The sequence below is a fragment of the Hypanus sabinus genome, chromosome 6, assembly GCF_030144855.1.
Source record: "Hypanus sabinus isolate sHypSab1 chromosome 6, sHypSab1.hap1, whole genome shotgun sequence".
NCBI lineage: Eukaryota > Metazoa > Chordata > Chondrichthyes > Myliobatiformes > Dasyatidae > Hypanus > Hypanus sabinus.
The window spans coordinates 133,418,053-133,436,959 of record NC_082711.1 but is presented as its reverse complement, the minus strand read 5'-3'; positions in this window follow the sequence as shown (position 1 = coordinate 133,436,959).

Here is an 18,907-nt window from a genome sequence, read left to right as displayed (position 1 = left end):
TGTTGATTGTTGCCGTGGATGGAAAAAGTTTGTGAATGGCAAGTGGCAGAACGAGCAGATAGCAAAAAAAAGCCACTGTGAATTATGAAGACGTTCGGCAGGTCAGGCAGTGCTTGGGCAGAGAGAACCACAGTTAATGCTTTAGGATGGGCTAGTTAAGGAAGCAGTGCTCGTGGATGGTGGGGGTGGTTGTCATTTTGTTTGGCATAGACACACAACACCAGTGAATTCTGCGTGAAAACGTTTCAAAGTAAACTACATCGAATTAAATTGACTTTATTTCTTACATCCTTCATATACATGAGGAGTAAAAATCTTTATGTTTTGTCTCCATCTAAATGTAAAATGTGCAGTTTATAGTAATTTATAATAAATACAGAATACATACATGCAACCACATACCATCCTGAGTTTCTCTTTCCTGTGGCATACTTAGCAAATAGAACATTAACTGTAAACAGAATCAATGTACAAAAAGCTGTGCTAATGCAAGTATAAATAAATTGCAGTAAATAACGAGTATGAAATGACAAGATAAAGAGTCCCTAAGTGAGACCATTGGTTGTGGGAACACCTAGATAGAATAAGTGTGGTTATCCCCTTTTGTTCAAGAGCCTGATGGTTGAGGAGTAGGAACTATTCTTGAACCTGGAGTTGTGAGTCCCAAGGTACCTGTACCTTCTACCTGATGACAGCAGTGAGGAAAGAGCATGGCCTGGGTGGTGAGGATCTTTGATGATGGATGCTGTTTTTCTATGGCAATGTTTCATGTAGGTGTGCTCAACAGTTGGGAGGGCTTTACCCATGATGTACTGGGCCGAATGTACTAATTTTTGTAGGATGTTGGTGTTGGTGATCCCATACCAGGCCGTAATGCAACCAGTCAGCACACATTCCACCACACATCTATAGACGTTTGCCAAGGTTTTTAGTGTCATACCGAATCTCCGCAGACTCTTGAGGAAGTAGAGGTGTTGCTGTACTTTCTTTACAATTGTATTTATATGATGGGTCCAGGACAGATTCTCTGAGGTAGTGACACCCAGGAATTTAAAGTTACTGACCCTCTCCACCTCTGATCCTCCGATGAGGACTGGCTTTTGGACCTTTGGTTTCCCTCTCTTGAAATCTACAATCATTTATTTGGTCTTATTGACATTGAGTGAGAGGTTACTGTTATGACACCACTCAGTCAAGTTTTCAGTTTCCCTCCAGTATGATGATACATCACTACCTTTGATACAGCCCACAACAGTGTTGTAATCAGCAAACTTGTTTATGGTGTTAGAGCTGTATTTAAACACAGAGTCATTGCTGTGAAGTGAGTAGAGCAGGGGCTAAGTACACATCCCTGTGGTGCTCCTGTGCTGATGGAGATTGTGGAGCAGATCTGAACTGAAAGAGTTCAAATGAGGAAATCCAGGATCCAATTGCACAAGGGGGTATTGAAGCCCTGGTCTTGGAGTTTACTGATTAGCTTTGAGGGAATGATGGTATTGAATGCTGTTGGAGATGATAAAGAGCATCCTGATGTATGCATCTTTACTGTCCAGATGTTCCAGGGTTGTGTGAAGAGCCAATGAAATGGCATCTGCTGTGGACCTGTTGCTTAGTAAGCATATTGGACCAGATCCAAGTCGCCACTCAGACAGGAGCTGATGTGCTTCAGCACCACAAACTGTTTCATCACTGTGGATGTAAATGCCCCTGGGCAAAGAGTCATTGAGGCATGTTACTGTGCTATTCTTAGACACCAAGAAGCCTGTTTGAAGGATGTGGGTACCACACTGCCAGAGTGAGAGGTTGAAGATATCCTTGAACACACCAGCCAGCTGGTCGGCACGGGTCTTCAGTACTCAGCCAGGTACTCTGTCCAGACTGGATGCTTTCCTTGGATTCATTCTCTTGAAGGCTGCCCACACGTTATCTTCAGGTACTGAGACCAAAGAATCGTCAGGAGACATTGTGGGTGCGTGACAGTTCCTCCCTGTTCTTGTGGTCAAAATGGGTATAGAAGACATTGAGCTCATCTGGAAGCGAAGCTCTGCCATCCCCTATATCACGAAGTTTAACTTTGTAGGAGGATATGCCATTCAAACAACTGTCAAGCATCCTCGTTGATTCCAATCTAGTCCGGAATCTTCACTTGCCTTTGAGATGGCTTTCCAGAGATCTTACCTGCACCTCTTGTAGCATTTGCGATCTCCAGATCTGGCTGTCAGCCTGTTCCGGATTTCATTGTTCACCCAGGCCTTCCGATTGGGGAAAACCCTGAATGATTTTGTGGGGACGCACTCATCCACAGCTGTTTTAAGAAGGGAGTGAGGCAGCACAATGGCACAGTAGGAAGTGCTGCTGTCTCACAGCTCCAGCAATCTGGCTCAGATCCCAGCCTCCAGCACTCTCTGTGTGCAGTTTGAACATCTCCCTGTGGCCGTATGGGCATTCTGTGGGTGCACCAGCTTCCCTCACCCACAGCTGAAAATCATTCTGGCTATATTGTATGTGGCTGGAGAATAGAGATGATGCACCTGTGAGAAAGAATGAATTACAGAGAAATCACTGGAGGATTTGGATTGAGTAATTGCTCAGATACTCAAATAGAAGGCTATTCAGCCCATTAAGTGTACTGTATGCCAAAAATGAATATAAGAATAAGAATAGAACTCAATCTGGAAATGCTGGAAGTTACAACAATTGAAGGTTTCAGAAGAAAGACGAATTTTTTGTTGATATGGCACAAAGGATTGTCAGTAGGGGTGAGCTTCACCTCAACTTTAATCGAATTGAACATCAGCTCGAATAGCCTGCTTCATCCATTTTCCTCTACAGAATTCCCTCACTGTCCTAAATAACTTGCTGATTCTCAGCTCCAGTCTGCAACTTTCAGTCCAAATTTGGTGTGTTCAGTGGCTTTCAAGAAACTTGCAGACAGAGAAATCACAAATTGAACTGAAATACAACAGAAGATAGGTGCATGGGGAATGAATATTTTGGAGTACGGCGCCATAATAAGTATTTTGAGACCTGACATACGTTAAGAGTAACATTCTTGTTTGGAGCAGAATATTTTGGATCTGATGTTCTATACCATAGGAGGTCCTGGCCCACACAGGTGAAAGCTTCATTGGAAAGAACCCAGGACAAACTTCCATTTAACGGCACTGAATTTCACGCACCTTAATTGTTTTTATTACAAAATGATGAACCAGCCAAGTATGAAAGAGAAATTGCTTTACAATGTGAAGTTAGTCTTTGTTATTGGATGAGGTGAAAGAAAGACCCACCACTTCATGCAAATCTCTCATTATTTCAGCCACTTCATGTTCACCGAATTACTGAGAACAATACAGCCTGTCAAAAAACCTTTTGTGTGCAGAATTAGTATCATATTATAAGGATGCAAATTAACAGAATTAATTTGCAGAATTATTCAAGGTACATTCAAAGTAAGTGCACCAGTAAGCTTTACAAACCATGCCAAAAAAACATGCCAACACATCTGTGAAATATTGCTAGCAAGCATAACAACAAACTTGACGAAGACAGGGAACGTTTCAAACAAACAGTGTGAGAAAATGAACATTTCCTAACCCAGTGCAGAAATCTGTAGGCTCCTGTCTGCATAAGTGGTTCTCTCAGTAAAAGACGTGGAGAGAGACTGATGCAGGAATGGTGATGAACAGAAGTCTGGGAACTCAGTTATATGGACAAAACCACAGGTTGGCTGGGATACTGAATCTGTAGTGATAAACAAACTGCTGGAAGAATTTGATGTGTCTGTGGAGGGAAATGAACGATCAGTATTTTATGTTGACACCCTTCAGCGGACTTCCAACATCTGTAATCTGTTGTGTCTCCGTGCTGAATTTGTAAACTTATTAGTACAGTCTGAGAGAGCAGCTGAGAAAATGTTAATTATGATGCAAAAATGGTTTTGTACTTGATGGCTTCCAATTCCCTGAATATGAAGCTGGAGGAGATTATAGTTCATCTGAGGTTGGCTGTTGAGTAGGCAGCATGGAGCAAATAGATGGTCAAGAGACAAACTGGATAGATGGTGTCAGTCAGGTATCAGTGTCAGTTCACATGTGGATGTTACCAAAAGGTCCAAAATCCAAAGAGCTCTGAGATGCAGAGGAATCTGAGTATCAAAGTGTGTGATACGCAATGGTCTGGTGTGCAGTTACTACAAATACTTGCAACATTGTTCCATTGTTTTACAAAGGGAAAGGTTTAAGTGAGAATTTCTTTTTAATTTTTCAGGATCTTAGAATTAATAGCAGGGTCAACATTGATCGTCCTTCGCTGAATGTCTGTGAGGTGGTGGTTGAGATTTACTTTCTACAATGACTACAGTTTTGGTGGAAGTGTTTCTACAATGATGACAGATGGAGAATTACAATAGTTCAACCCAGTAACAGAGAAGGAACAGTAGAATAATAATTCAGGATGGTGTGTAACTAGGAAGGGAACCTACAAATGATGCTGCTCTGCCCTTCTGCTGCCCTAGTCCAACTTACTGCTAGAGGTTCCAGGTTTGGGTGGTGTTGACTAGCTGGGTAACTGCAGTACCTTGTGGAGATGGGATGAACCTTAGCTAATGGTAGATTTACAGAAGCGGATGGGGTATCGATCAAACAGGCTGCTTTGTCCTGGGTGTGCCAAGCTTCTCAAGAGTTATTGAAACTGCATTTACTCGGGCAAGTAAAAGGTTTTCTTCCACATTTGTGTCTTGTAGATAATGGAGAGGTATTGAGATGTTGGGAGGAGTGTGAGGAGCTGCAGGATAGCCATCTGTGGGTCAGTTACTGTAGCCATGGCATTTATCTGACTGGTCCAATTGAGCTTTGCTCAGTACTAACCCCCAGGTGTTGATAATGAAGGAGTCAGAGATAGAACATCTAGATTGTTTTCAGATATGATTTTTACTTTAAATCCCTGTCAGAAGGGATTAGTGGCTCTTATTTATAATATGATTATGAAGATACAACCAGAGATATCAGGTAGAATTAAACAGGAATGGGAAAAAGAACTTCAATACAATATTTCAACGGAAAAATGGGAAAAAATTTTACAAATGGTTAATTCGTCTTCTATATGTGCTAAACATGCTTTAATACAATTTAAGGTTGTACATAGAGCTCATATGTCTAAAGATAAGCTTGCTCGGTTTTATTCTCATATTAATCCTCAATGTGACAGATGTCATTTAGATGTGGCTTCATTGACCCACATGTTTTGGTCATGTCCTACTTTACATAATTATTGGAAGGACATATTTGCTACCATTTCCTCAATTTGGAATATTGATTTACAACCTCATTTTATCACTGCAATTTTTGGTATTCCAAATGAAGATGATAGTCGATTCTCCCCTTCAATTAGACGAATGATTGCCTTTGTAACATTAATGGCCAGGAGATCTATATTACAAAATTGGAAAGAAGTAAATCCTCCTACCACATTTCAATGGTTTTCTCAAACTATTTCTTGCTTAAGTTTAGAAAAAATTAGAAGTACTATTTTTGATTCATCAATTAAATTTGAAGAAACTTGGGGACCGTTCATTCGACACTTTCATATGAATTAATTTGACTTCTTCCAGACCTTTTCTCTTATTATTCTTGTTCAGGTATGGAGTTCCGGAGTTTTTTGACACTATCATATACTTATAAACTGTTATTATTGCCCATGTTAGTTTAGGTTTAGTTTTTTTTTATTATTTCTTTAAATATACATTTTTCTTATATTTTACATTTTTTTCTTTTTCTTTTGATGATTATTTTTACTCTTTTCATGTATAATCAATATAGATTAGATTGATATTGTATGAACCTTTTTCGCTGATAGTTAATAAGATATTGTTATCTTGTTATCAATTCAATTTTAAATCTATTGTATTCATAACATATGTAATATAATATTTTGTTATGTTTTTTAAAAAAATTAATAAAAAGATTGAAAAAGAAAGAAAGAAAGATTGTTGCTTGAGGAGACTGTCACTGCCTGGCACTTCAGTGGCATCAGCGCCACTTCTTATTTGTCAGCCTATGTCTGAATGTTGTGTAGGACTCACTATGTCCTGGTATTTACTGAGCAGTTCTAAATGGAATTGACCATTGTGCAAACATCAATGAACATGCCCATGTTCACCCCTGTATTGGCAAGAAGGTCATTGGCAACACAGCTGAAGATAACTGCCCTGGGGGACTTCTGCAGTGATGTCCTGGGATCCTAGGCCTCTGCTCATCCTCTGCTTCTCCTCTGCCCCTCTCTCCTTTCTGTGTCTTCTCCACCTTCACCAGTCCACGTCTTGCTTGCTCACGTTTTGCAACACGTTCTTGCCTGTCTCAAACAACACACACAGAGTGCTGGAGGGACTCAGCAAGACAGGCAGCATCTATGAAGGGGAATAAACAGTCAATGATTCGGGCTGAGGCCCTTCATCAGGACTGGAAAGAAAGAAGCTAGAAGAAGAAGGTTGTGGGGGGGGGGATGTATAACCTGTCAGGTGAAAAGTTAGACCAGGTGAGGGGAAGGTAGGTGAGGATGGGAGGAGGAATAATGTGACAAATTGAGATGTATTAAGTGGAAGAGGTTGAGGGCTCCTAGCACCTGTCAACTTGCCCTCTCCCCCTACCCCACCTTCTTATTCTGGCTTCTTTCCCCATCCTTTTTTTTGTAATTTATTTTTTTATTGAAGTTCATCAAACAAACATTTCCATAAGATGTATTTCAGACATTGTACATATATATCATATAATCATATATATCACAAATCTCCACAGAGTATTTATCTGAGGTATACACTTGTAGAAAAGAGTGGAAAGAAAAAACAAGCAAAAGGAAAGAACTATGTACAAGTAGGGAGTGATCTTTTTTTTACAACAGATTCATTGATTTGTGAGAATAAAATCAGGCCTATGAGGCATTATGTAGTTAAACCATTTTTCCCAGTATGAATCAAATTGTTCCAGCTTATGATTAACAGTTGCTGTTATCTTCTCCTTTGTAAATGTCCATTGTAATTTCCATCCATGTATTTAAAGCTGGGCTCTCCTGTGATAACCATTTCCTAGTAACAGTCCTTTTACCTGCCACCAACAGTATATTCATTAAATAGTTATCTCTTTTCAACCATTCTTGAGGTATATATCTAAAATATATGGTCTTACTCTCCAAGGGTATTTCACATTTAAAGATGTCTTGTAGGGTATTGTGTATCCCACTCCAATAGTCTTTGATAACAGGGCATTGCCAGAAAATATGATGGTTTGCCTTTTGACTTCCACAATCTCTCCAGCAAACAGGGAGGTTACTATCATAATGGGATTTCTGAGAGGATGTAATAAAATATCTTATCAAGTTTTTCCATCCAAACCCTCCATTTCTGTAAATTGGTACACTTCCATTGATATGTCCATATTGTTGTCCATTCTTCCTCAGATATAATTATCTCTCTTTCCTTCTCCCGTTTTGTTTTAGTGTATGAAGTCGAATGTGTTTTAAGATTTGACAACCCCTTATACATGCTTGAAATGATTCTACTACCATTATCTGAATTATATGCTTTTATAAAGAGTTCTATCAAGCATGTATTTGCCTTGGTTATATTTTTTAGCATCTTATTAACATATTGTTGCATCTGTAAATACCGATAAAAATCTTGTTTTTCTAATGTGTTTCTCTTTAAGCATTTCAAAACTGAACAGTGTTCCTTCTTTCATTATGTTGCAAAGAACTGTTATTCCTTTAGCTGTCCAGTCCTTAAATCTACAATCCAATTTATTTGGTGTAAAATCAGATGCACACCATTTATGAATTGCAATATCTCCCTCTAGATTATATTCTTTTATAGTAGTTTTCCATATTTTAAGAGTCAATTTCACCCATGGGTTATCAATAGTATTTATGTACCTTTGCAGATTGTTATCAGCCAAAATTGCTTGTATTGCTCCGCAGTGTCGTTTTTTTATTTCCATTTCTTCTTCCCATTCTTGCCCCTCTTTTCAGTTCAAATATTTTTTGAAAAATATTATATTTGACGGGTTAACGGGGCTTAATACGCGTTTTTCCGAAGGAGCTAGTGATTTAAGCTGCCATTCTCGACGATGACGTCACGGGAAAACCAATCTTGATGAAGGGTTTTGGCATTAAATATTGACTGCTTATTCCCCTCCATAGATGCTGCCTAACTTGCTGAGTCCCTCCAGCATCCTGTGTGTGTTGTTTGGGGCAGGCAAGGAAGTGATGCAAATTGTGAGCAAGCAAGACATGGACTGGTGAGATAGAGAAGGTGTCAGAGACACAGGAAAGGGGGGAGGCAGAGGATGAGTGTTATAGTGTTGATGTACTGAGCCAGATGTCAGTCTGAGGGTCCTGGAAGCTTGGTGGCTTCTGTTAGACATCCATCGGTGGATTTTTCTCCAACCCAGCCACTATACCAACATACTACTCTAGGGTTTTCTCATCTATTGCACTGAGGGATGTGTTGTGTTCCTTGAAATTGCTCCCAATTAAGTGTCACCTGACTTAGAGTGATGCTCTGGAGCTGGTGGGAAAGTCGCCAAACTGTTAGTTGATTCAGGTTTAAGGGTGGATATTACTCAGTAGGCGCACAGTCATTAGAAGACTTATGCATGCAGTGGGACCAGTAATGAAACGGACAATGAACACCTTTTAGATTCTTACTTCAAATCAGAAGCCATCACTTGCAATAACAATTACTGTAATTGGCAAACAACACCAATATCATAATAAACATGATGCTATGACATAAACAGATAAACATATATTATGATAAACAACAAGAGTAGTGTGAGCTGCCTTAACAACTATCGTCCAGAAGTATTAACATCTACAGTGATGAAATGCTTTGAGAGGGACTAGTGTACCACGGAGATCATCACTGTCTGATAAGGGAGAAGGGGGTTGCGGGAAGCTGTAAGATCAGTCAGCCAGCTCCATCATGGGTACTAGCCTCTGTAGTATCCATGACATCCCAAGAGCGGTGCCTCAGAAAAGCATTGTCCATTATCAAGGACCTCGTACCAGCCAGGACATGCCCTCTTCTCACTTCTACTGACAGGAAGGAGGTACAAAAGTCTAAAGATACCCACTCAGCAATTCAGGAACAGCTTCTTCCCCTCTCCCATCTGATTTCTAAATGGACATTGAACCCATAAACACTACCGCACTACTTCAAAAAAATTTCTGTTTTTGCACTACTTATTTTAACATAACTGTTTAATATACACATATATACTTCCTGTAATTTAGTTTTCTTGCATATTCATCATGTATCCATTGTACTGCTGCTGCAAAGTTAACAAATTTTATGACATATGCTGGTGATATTAAACCTGATTCTGATTCTGACATAAGAAGCTGAGAGGTGATAGGTGGACTGAAGACTGAAGAAGAAAGAATCTCATTTTCAATCTTTTTTTATTGATTAAAAGAAGTACAAATCAGAGGAAAAGTTATATCAAATACATATTTCAATGAAAGTACAAAGAAAGAAAGGAATATACACTGTCAAAACCATGTATAGGATACTATTGAGCTAATATAACCATATAACAATCACAGCACGGAAACAGGCCATCTCGGCCCTCCTAGTCCGTGCCGAACCCTTAATCTCACCTAGTCCCACCTACCCACACTCAGCCCATAACCCTCCACTCCTTTCCTGTCCATATACCTATCCAATTTTACCTTAAATGACACAACTGAACTGGCCTCTACTACTTCTACAGGAAGCTCATTCCACACAGCTATCACTCTTTGAGTAAAGAAATACCCCCTCGTGTTTCCCTTAAACTTCTGCCCCCTAACTCTCAAATCATGTCCCTCTAATATAAAAAAGGAACCACAACCCCTCTTAACAATTCATTAAAAAAAGACTCAAAATTTCTATTATTGAAAAGAAAAAAAAACCCTACTAAACTAACCTAAAACAAAAAAAAAAGAAGACTGGCAGTCCATTTGAAGATATAATTACAAAATAAAGGGAAAAATCCTTCTGGTCAAATCTGAAACTTTGCCGAGAAGAAAGAAATTCCCTAAAAAAGTATAAAAAGAAAAATTAGATCATTATGAAAATATTGAAAGAAAGGTCACCAGGTTTGCTCAAATTTAAAAGATGTATCAAACATCCAACTTCTAATTTTCTCCTAGCTTAAACGCGACGTAATGGAGGAAAGCCAAAAAAAGCAGTAGGTGGATTAGGATCCTTCCAATACAACAAAATAGCTCTCCTAGCCAATGAAGTTGAAAACACTATCATACATTGAGCGGAAGCAGAAATATTTCCTGCTTCCTTCGGCATGATCCCAAAGACAGTCGTAAGTGAATTAGGTTGTAGGTCCAAACCTATGATTTTAGATAACGTTCTAAAAAGATCTCTCCAAAAATTATTTAACTTTATACAAGATCAAAACATATGAGTTAGAGTAGCCACCTCAGCGTTACATCTATCGCAGGTGGGAATTATATTAGAAAAAATATGCGCTAGTTTATCTTTTGACATATGCACCCTGTGCACCACCTTGAACTGAACCAAGGAGTGACGGGTGCAGATAGATGAATTGTTAACTAAATGATAAATTTTATTCCATTGATCACTGAAAGTGACTCCTGAAGTTCCAGTTCCCAAGCACGTTTAACCTTATAATTAGACATCATTCGTGAATTCATTAGCCGTTTATATATAATGGCTATCAATGCTTTTTGAAATGGTTTAAGCTGAAAAATAGCATCTATCATATTTGGTAAATGAGTAAATGGATAATTCGGTAACAAATCACATAAAAAATTCCTAACTTGTAAATACCTAAAAAGTTGTGCGTTAGATATATCATATTTATCCACTAGCTGCGAAAAAGACATTAAACAATTCTCTAAAAACAAATCTAAAAAAGTATAATTTTCTTCCTGTAGTTGAACATACACAACAAATGCTTTCCAAATGGTCGCCTATGACGATGTTGTTAATTGGTTGAATAAGTGCTATAAAAAAGGTAATTTTACCGAAATTTCTATTTCCGTTTCAAGCTGTTCCATCCTTTGTCCCAAAAACGTTTTTTGATAGAATAGATTCTATGAACTTGTCATATATCTGGAATAATATGAGTTCTAGACTGAGTAAACCTTTATTGAAAAGATTTTAAGAAGATGGATGATTGGCGTTACCAAACTTTAGATTTTATTATAGGGCAATTAATATTTGATATATTACTTTTTGGATTCACGGTATAGATAACCAGGACTGCCCTTCATGGTTGGACTCGGAGGAGAGCTCGGTGAAGGGGTTTTCTTTGGTTTCTTTACTGGGACCTCCTCTTCCTGTTTTGTTCTCTAGGATGGGTAGACAAGATCCTAGTCCCATTGTTAGACATACATTAAAAATTTGCTTTCAGTTTCGCAGATTTTTTGACTTAAATAACTGTTCTCTCTAGTAATATCCATCTTAACTATTTTTTTAAACCATCAATTTTGGACAAGGCCTTTTTAACATGGAAAACTAAGGGAATAAGAAGAAAGAATCTAATAGAAGAGAACAGGGAACCATGGAAGAATGGGAGGTGATGACAGGTGAGAAGAGGAGGGGTGAGAGGGCATCCAAAATGGGGAACAGAAAAAGAGAGAAGGGGATGGGGTGGGGGGAAGAAATTACCAGAAGTTAGGGAAATTGACATTCATGCCACGAGACTGCAGGTTACCCAAACAGAACATGAGGTATTGCCTCTCCATCCTGAATGATGCCTCATCATGACAGTAGAGGAGGCCAGACGCAGATACGCCATAATGAGAATAGGAAGTTAAATTGAAATGAATAACCACCAGGAGTCCTGAGGAAGGGTCTCGGCCCAAAACGTCGACTATTTCTTCATTTCCATGGATGCTGCCTGACCTGCTGAGTTCCTCCAGCGTTGTGTGTGTGTGCACGTGTGTTGCACCAGGAGATCCTGTTTCTCATAGTGGACAGAGAACAGGTACTCAATGAAGCTATCCTCCAATCTGCGTCAGGTCGAGTTGGCGCACTGGGTACAATACATCACCCTGACATACTCACAGGTAAAGCATTGCCTCACCTGAGGGACTATTTGAAGCCCTGAATGCTGGTGAGGGAAGACATGTAGGGACAGGTGTAGCACTTGTCAAGGGGGCAGGGATAGGTGCCAGGAGGGACATCAGTTAGAAAGAATGTGAGGGCAGGGAAGTCACATAGAGAGTGAGCAGAGAAGGAAGAGTGAAAGATGTGCTGAGTAGCATCTCATGAGAGAGAGGAAGGTATTGATAAGGGACGCTAGTGAATGCAAGGCAAGTGTATTCTCCATAATTGTCAGGGCACTTATTCAGGTGTTGACAAGGGCCTAGTTGGGAGACAAGTCAAAAAAGTAAAACCCCATGACCTGGCCTTACACTTCTCTTGTAAGCGGAACAAGCGCTACACCTGCACTTACGCTTACTTCCTCCCTCACCACCATTCAGGGCCCCAGACAGTCCTTCCAGGTGAGGCGACACTTCACCTGTGAATCGGCTGGTGTGGTGTACTGCGTCCGGTGCTCCCAATGTGGCCTTTTATATATTGGTGAGACCCAACGCAGACTGGGAGACCATTTCGCTGAACATCTACACTCAGTCCGCCAGAGAAAGCAGGATCTCCCAGTGGCCACACATTTTAATTCCACGTCCCATTCCCATTCTGATATATCAATCCATGGCCTCCTCTACTGTCAAGATGAAGCCACACTCTGGTTGGAGGAACAATACCTTATATTCCATCTGGGTAGCCTCCAACCTGATGGCATGAACACTGATTTCTCTAACTTCCGTTAATGCCCCTCCTCCCCTTCTTACCACATCCCTTATTTATTAATTCCCCCCTCCTTTTTTTTCTCTCTGCCCCTCTCACTATCACTCCTTGCCTGCTCTCTGTCTCCCTCTGGTGCTTCCCCTCCCCCTTTCTTTCTCCCTAGGCCTCCCGTCCCATGATCCTTTCCCTTCTCCAGCTGTGTATCCCTTTTGCCAACCACCTTTCCAGCTCTTAGCTTCACCCCACCCCTCCTGTCTTCTCCTATCATTTTGGATTTCCCCCTCCCCCTCCTACTTTCAAATCTCTTACTACCTTTCCTTTCAGTTAGTCCTGATGAAGGGTCTCGGCCCGAAACGTCGACAGTGTTTCTCCTTATAGATGCTGCCTGGCCTGCTGTGTTCCACCAGCATTTTGCGTGTGTTGCCTGAATTTCCAGCATCTGCAGATTTCCTCGTGTTTGCCCCATGTGATCTACTGGATTCAAAATTGGCTCCATTTCAGGAAACATGGGGTAATGGTTGATAGTTGCGTCTATGCCTGGAAGGCTGTTCCCAGATCAATGATGAAAACTTAAATATAGGAGAAAAGATAAAGGAATCACTTATGTCCTCAATAAAACTTTGCTGGAATAAATTCCATTCCTTCCTAGCTAACCTGATCTTTTATATCGTCATGCAAACTGAGGTTTACCTCCTCACTGTCAAGCACACAATCATTTTTTGCATCATCTGTCAATTTCTTGTCATATCCCCCACATTTATACCTAAATCATTAATATCTATGTATTGCCAATGGCAAGAGACTGAGTACTGAAATCTGTGGAACCCACTGGTAACAGCCTTCCACTCGCTGGAACTCTGAACAGCCACAATCCTTTGCTCCCTGGCGTTCAGCTAATTGTGCATCTGCTTTGACTATCTCTCTTGGATCCCATGGGCTGTTATTTCTTTTTTTGACCAGCTTGCTGCGAGGACCTTGTCCAAGCTTTGCTAAAATCCATTCAGCTACATCAAATGCAGTGCCCTTTGTTGTTACCTCATCAGCAATTCCAATCAAGTTGCTGGGACATGACCTTCCCTTAAGAAATTCATACTAATCGTTCCCACTCTGCCTTTCTAAATGAAGGTTTAAATTATCCCTTGGATTGGATTTCATTAATTTGCCCAGTTAAATGCAATTACTTGGTTTATCCTTGCGTTTATTTTTAAAGAAGTGGCAGTTCTCCGCTCATAGAAACATAGAAACATAGAAAATAGGTGCAGGAGTAGGCCATTCGGCCCTTCAAGCCTGCACCGCCATTCAGTATGATCATGGCTAATCATCCAACTCAGAACCCTGTACCTGCTTTCTCTCCATACCCCCGACCCCTTTAGCCACAAGGGCCATATCTAAGCTCCTCGGACAACACTCTTTAACCAGGGAGGAGTGAAAAACTGGTGTCTGACACTCGCAATTCCTTATTTTGCTGCTTTTTAATAACATATTTCATCTGGGCCTGGGAACATGTCCACAACCAAAATCCCTGAAATGCTTCCTCTTTTACCTATTCAGCCAGCTGATATTTTACACGTTTCTGTTCACTACATGGTTGGCACCAGTGCTTCCCTTCCCACCCACATATGTAAAGAGAATCATAACATTTCCATATCTACATCCTCTACCACGAGTTGCTGGTTACCTGCTTGATTCTGTTCTTCATTATTACGTATTTATTGGAATCAAAATCAGCATCAGGTTCAATTTCACTGACCAATGTCATGAAATTTGTTATATTGCGGAGCAGTGTGGTGCAATACATAAAAAAAAAATATAGATATAATAAGAATATATGTTTTTTTAAAATTAATTAAATTAAGTGTTTGAGGCAAAAATAGTGAGTTCCATTCAGAAATGTGATGGTGGAGGGGAAGAAATAATTTCTAAAACATTGATCATGTCTTCAGGCTCCTGCACGTCTTCCCTGATGGTAGCAATAAGAAGAGAACATGCCCTGTGAGATGAGAGTTCTTATTGATGGATGCTGCCTTTTTGAGGCATCGCTTTATGAAAATGTCCTGGATGCTGGAGAGGTTAGTGCCCATGATGGAGCTGGCTGAGTTTGCAACTCTCTGCAGCTTTTTCCGACCCTGTGCAGTGCACCTTAGTTTGAAAATTAACTCAACGCTTCTCTCATTGACTCTTTCATCTGACCAGCCTCATTCCCTCAAACTCAATGCAGAATTTCATTCCACCCCCACTTGCCCCCTCCAACTGAGGTTGCTACGTACTGGCGGAATACATACTCCTGAATGTAATTTAGGAATCTTGTGCTCTCTGTAACGTTCACACAGTGACACAGTGTCCCACTTAATGTTCAGGTAGCTGAGTTCCGGCACTATTTCTGCCCCTGTTGAATATTTGCTTAAAGTTTGCTCTTCCATCTCCCTTGGACTATTTTGAGGACCACAATACACCCCCACTTGTGTCATTGACACTTTTGTATACTTCTTCCAGCACCTACATCCTTACATGAGGATCATTCTAACGTGTCATCCCTCCTGTAGTTGTTTTTTAACTAACACCGTCTCCCATCTCCTTTTATCCCCTCACTCTGTCATCTGAGAGCCCTGTGACCAAGAATATAAGGTTGCTAATTCTGCTCCTTAATAACTATAATACCACACCCCCCATGTTTGTCAATTCTCTCAGTACATTATCGTCACTACGCATCTTGTATTTAGACAATTTTCATTAAGTACTCTCAGGTTCCTTCTTAGTCTATTTCTAGTCTTCATTTATTATGTTTTCTACTTCCAATTCTTCTATTCAACCTTCCATCTCCCTCGGACTGTTTTGAGGACTACAATACACCCCCAGTTGTGTCATTGATACTTTTGTATACTTCTTTCAGCACATTATTAGCTTCCCATTGTCCTGCCAAGCTAGATTAAACCTCTAGGCCCTCTCATGTATGAACAGCTAACGAGCTATAATTGGTCCATGTTCTCAACTAATCAGAGGAAAGATCATCCAAATTTTCTTTTCCTCCTGTTGCAAGAGTGAATAATTTTATTCCATCTGAATTGGTGCTCAGTTTACCACTCCCCTCCCACTAGCACCTACAAGAATATCCACAGTGATACCTGTTGACATACGAAGTGTCTAGACTTCACAGATGCCACTTTCTTCAGAACAGGTCTGAATAATCTAGGAATCCAATTATCAGCAAATCTTTTGTTGGCTAAGTATCAAAGAGGACAATCTGATCTCTCCAAACCAATAACCATGGATGAACTGAGAAATCCACGCTCTTCTGAAGTCCAGGACTGCTGCAGTCAAATCAGATAAACTTGACTTTCATAAGGATTCAAGATATGATTTCCATAAAGCTATCAGAGATGCTAAGAGACATTATCAGTCCAAAATTGAGTATAAACCTAGCCATCAGCTGTGGCAAGGTTTGCATACTAAAATGGGGTTATAAAACAAAGTCAGGCAGCTTTGCCAACAACAGCACATCCTGTCCTAATGAACTTAGCAAATTCTAATGCCTTTGTCTGCAACTGGATCCTTGACTTTCTGATCAATAGACCACAATCAGTGGACTGTGAATGTTAGTACTTCCAGCTGAACTCTGTCTCTGTGTGTTTTTCCCCCAGCTGTCATTCTGTTTTTGTATTGCCATGTGCTCTGGCTTGTTTTCATGCCCCATGTGCTCCTGCCCCTGTCCTACTCCAGCCCCTGTATCACTGAGTACTCCGTCTCTCACCTGTTTCTCATTATTACCTGGATTGCTGCCACCTGTGTCTCATTGTGCTCCACCTATCATCTGCCTCTCTGTTTATTGCTCAGAGTATTTCAGTCCTGTGTTTTCACCTGTTTGTTGTCAGATTGCGTCAGTGAGTTTTCCTGATTCTGGTTTTTAGATTTCTCTGGATGTTTTTGTCTCTGCCTGAACTTCGACACCGAACTTGTTTGCACCTCTGGATTTGCTACTCAATAAACATCAGCTTGCACAGTACTTGTTCCTGCACCTGACAGCAACACTTCCACCATGACTATTCTAAACACTGATCCTCAGACCTCTCCTCTACTCCTTGTACATTTGTGACTTTGTGGCCAGATTTTCCTCTAACTCCATCTAAATATTTGCAGAAGATACCATTGTGCTGGGCTGCCACTCAAATAACAACGAGTCAGAGTACAGGAAGCAAATAGAGCTTAGCAAAATGGAGTCTTGCCAACAGCCTTTCCCTCAGTGTCAGCTAAACAGAAGAGCTGGTCATTGACTTCAGAGTGGTGGGTGGTGCACATGATCTTGTCTCCATCAACGGTAGTGAGGTTGAGAGCCTATCCTGGTCCAACCATGTTGACATCGTGGCCCAGAAAGCTCAGCAACATCTCTACTTGTCCCGTTTTATTTAGTGAGATACAGAGCGGAGAGGGTCTTTTTTGGTGCTTTGAGCTGTGCTGGCCAGCATCCCCCAATTTAATCCTAGCTCAATCACAGGACAATTTACAATGACCAAGTAATCTACCAAAGATATGTCTTTTGACTGTGGATGGAAACCAGAGCATTTGGAGGAAACCCATGTGGTCATGGGGTGAACGTACAAACTGCTTACAGACTGCAGTGGGAATTGAACCTGGGTCACGGGTACCATATAGCATAGCTACAAGAAATTGCAGATAGTTGTGGACACAGCTCAGCAATCACAGGAACCAACTTCCCATTTATCAATTCTGTCAATACTTCTCACTACCTCAATAAAGCAGCCATCTATCCCAGACATTCTCCCATCGGGAATCAAGTACAAATGCTTGAAACTACAAACCACCAGGCTCAAAGACAGCTTCTATCCCAGTGTTTTCAGAAAGTACATGTGCCCCAGCAAGCTCAAAGACAGCTTCTATCCTACTGTTATCAAACTCTTGAACTGACTTCTTGTAGATAAGGTGGACTCACAATCTACCTCGTTATGATCCGGCACTTTATCGTTTACCTGCACTGCAGGTTTTCCCCCTGGTCCTCACCTATTACCCTACCAGCCTACAGACCGAACATATAATCCTCTGTAACTTCCACCACCTCCTACGGGATCCCACCACCAGACACATCTTCCCCTCCCCCCAAGTCTCAGCTTTCCGCAGGGATCACTCCCTACGCAACTCCCTTGTCCACTCATCCCCCCCATCCCTCCCCACAGACCTCCCTCCAGGCACTTATCCCTGCAAATGGAAGAAGTGCTACACCTGCCCCCACACTTCTTCCCTCACCACCATCCCAGGCCCCAGACAGTCCTTTCAGGTGAGGCACCACTTCACCTGCGAGTCAACTGGGGTGATATACTGTATCCGGTGCTCCCGATGTGGCCATTTATACACTGGGGAGACCCGCAGCAGACTGGGAGACCATTTTGCTGAACACCGGTGATCAGTCCTCCAGCAGTGGCGGGATCTCCCTGTGGCCACACACTTCAATTCCACAGACCACTCCCACTCCAACATGTCTGTCCATGGCCTCCTCTACCGTCAAGATGAGGCCACACGCAGGTCGATGGAGTAATACCTTATCTCCCGCCTAGGTAGCCTCCTGCCTGCCGGCATGAACATCCAACTCACTGACCTCCGTTGATACCCCTGCCCCCCACCCTTACCCCCATCCCTATCTATTATTTTAGTCTGGTTTTCTTTCTCTCTCTTTCTCCCCCCTCAGTATAATCTCTCCCAGCCCTACCTTTCTTTCTCTTTTATTTCCCATAATTTTCCACCTTCCCCTAGCCCGGGGGTCGGCAACCCGCGGCTCCAGAGCCGCATGTGGCTCTTTTACGTCTGTGCTGCGGCTCCCTGTTGCTTTGGGAAATAATTGGTTGTGGCGACCCTTTTCCTGGCACATCCGAACCGACTCACAATTAGATAGCCTACGGGGGTTTGCGAGCACAGAGCTTTGGAGCCTCTGCGCCATGGGGGGCAGGTTGAGGGAGGCTTAAAAGTGAGGCTGAAGATTTCGAATAAAGTTTTTTCCTTCGACTGCAGTTACCGACTCCGTGTCGTAATTTTAGCGCTGCGTGTAGCACACCGCTACATGGTCAGTATTTAATTAAA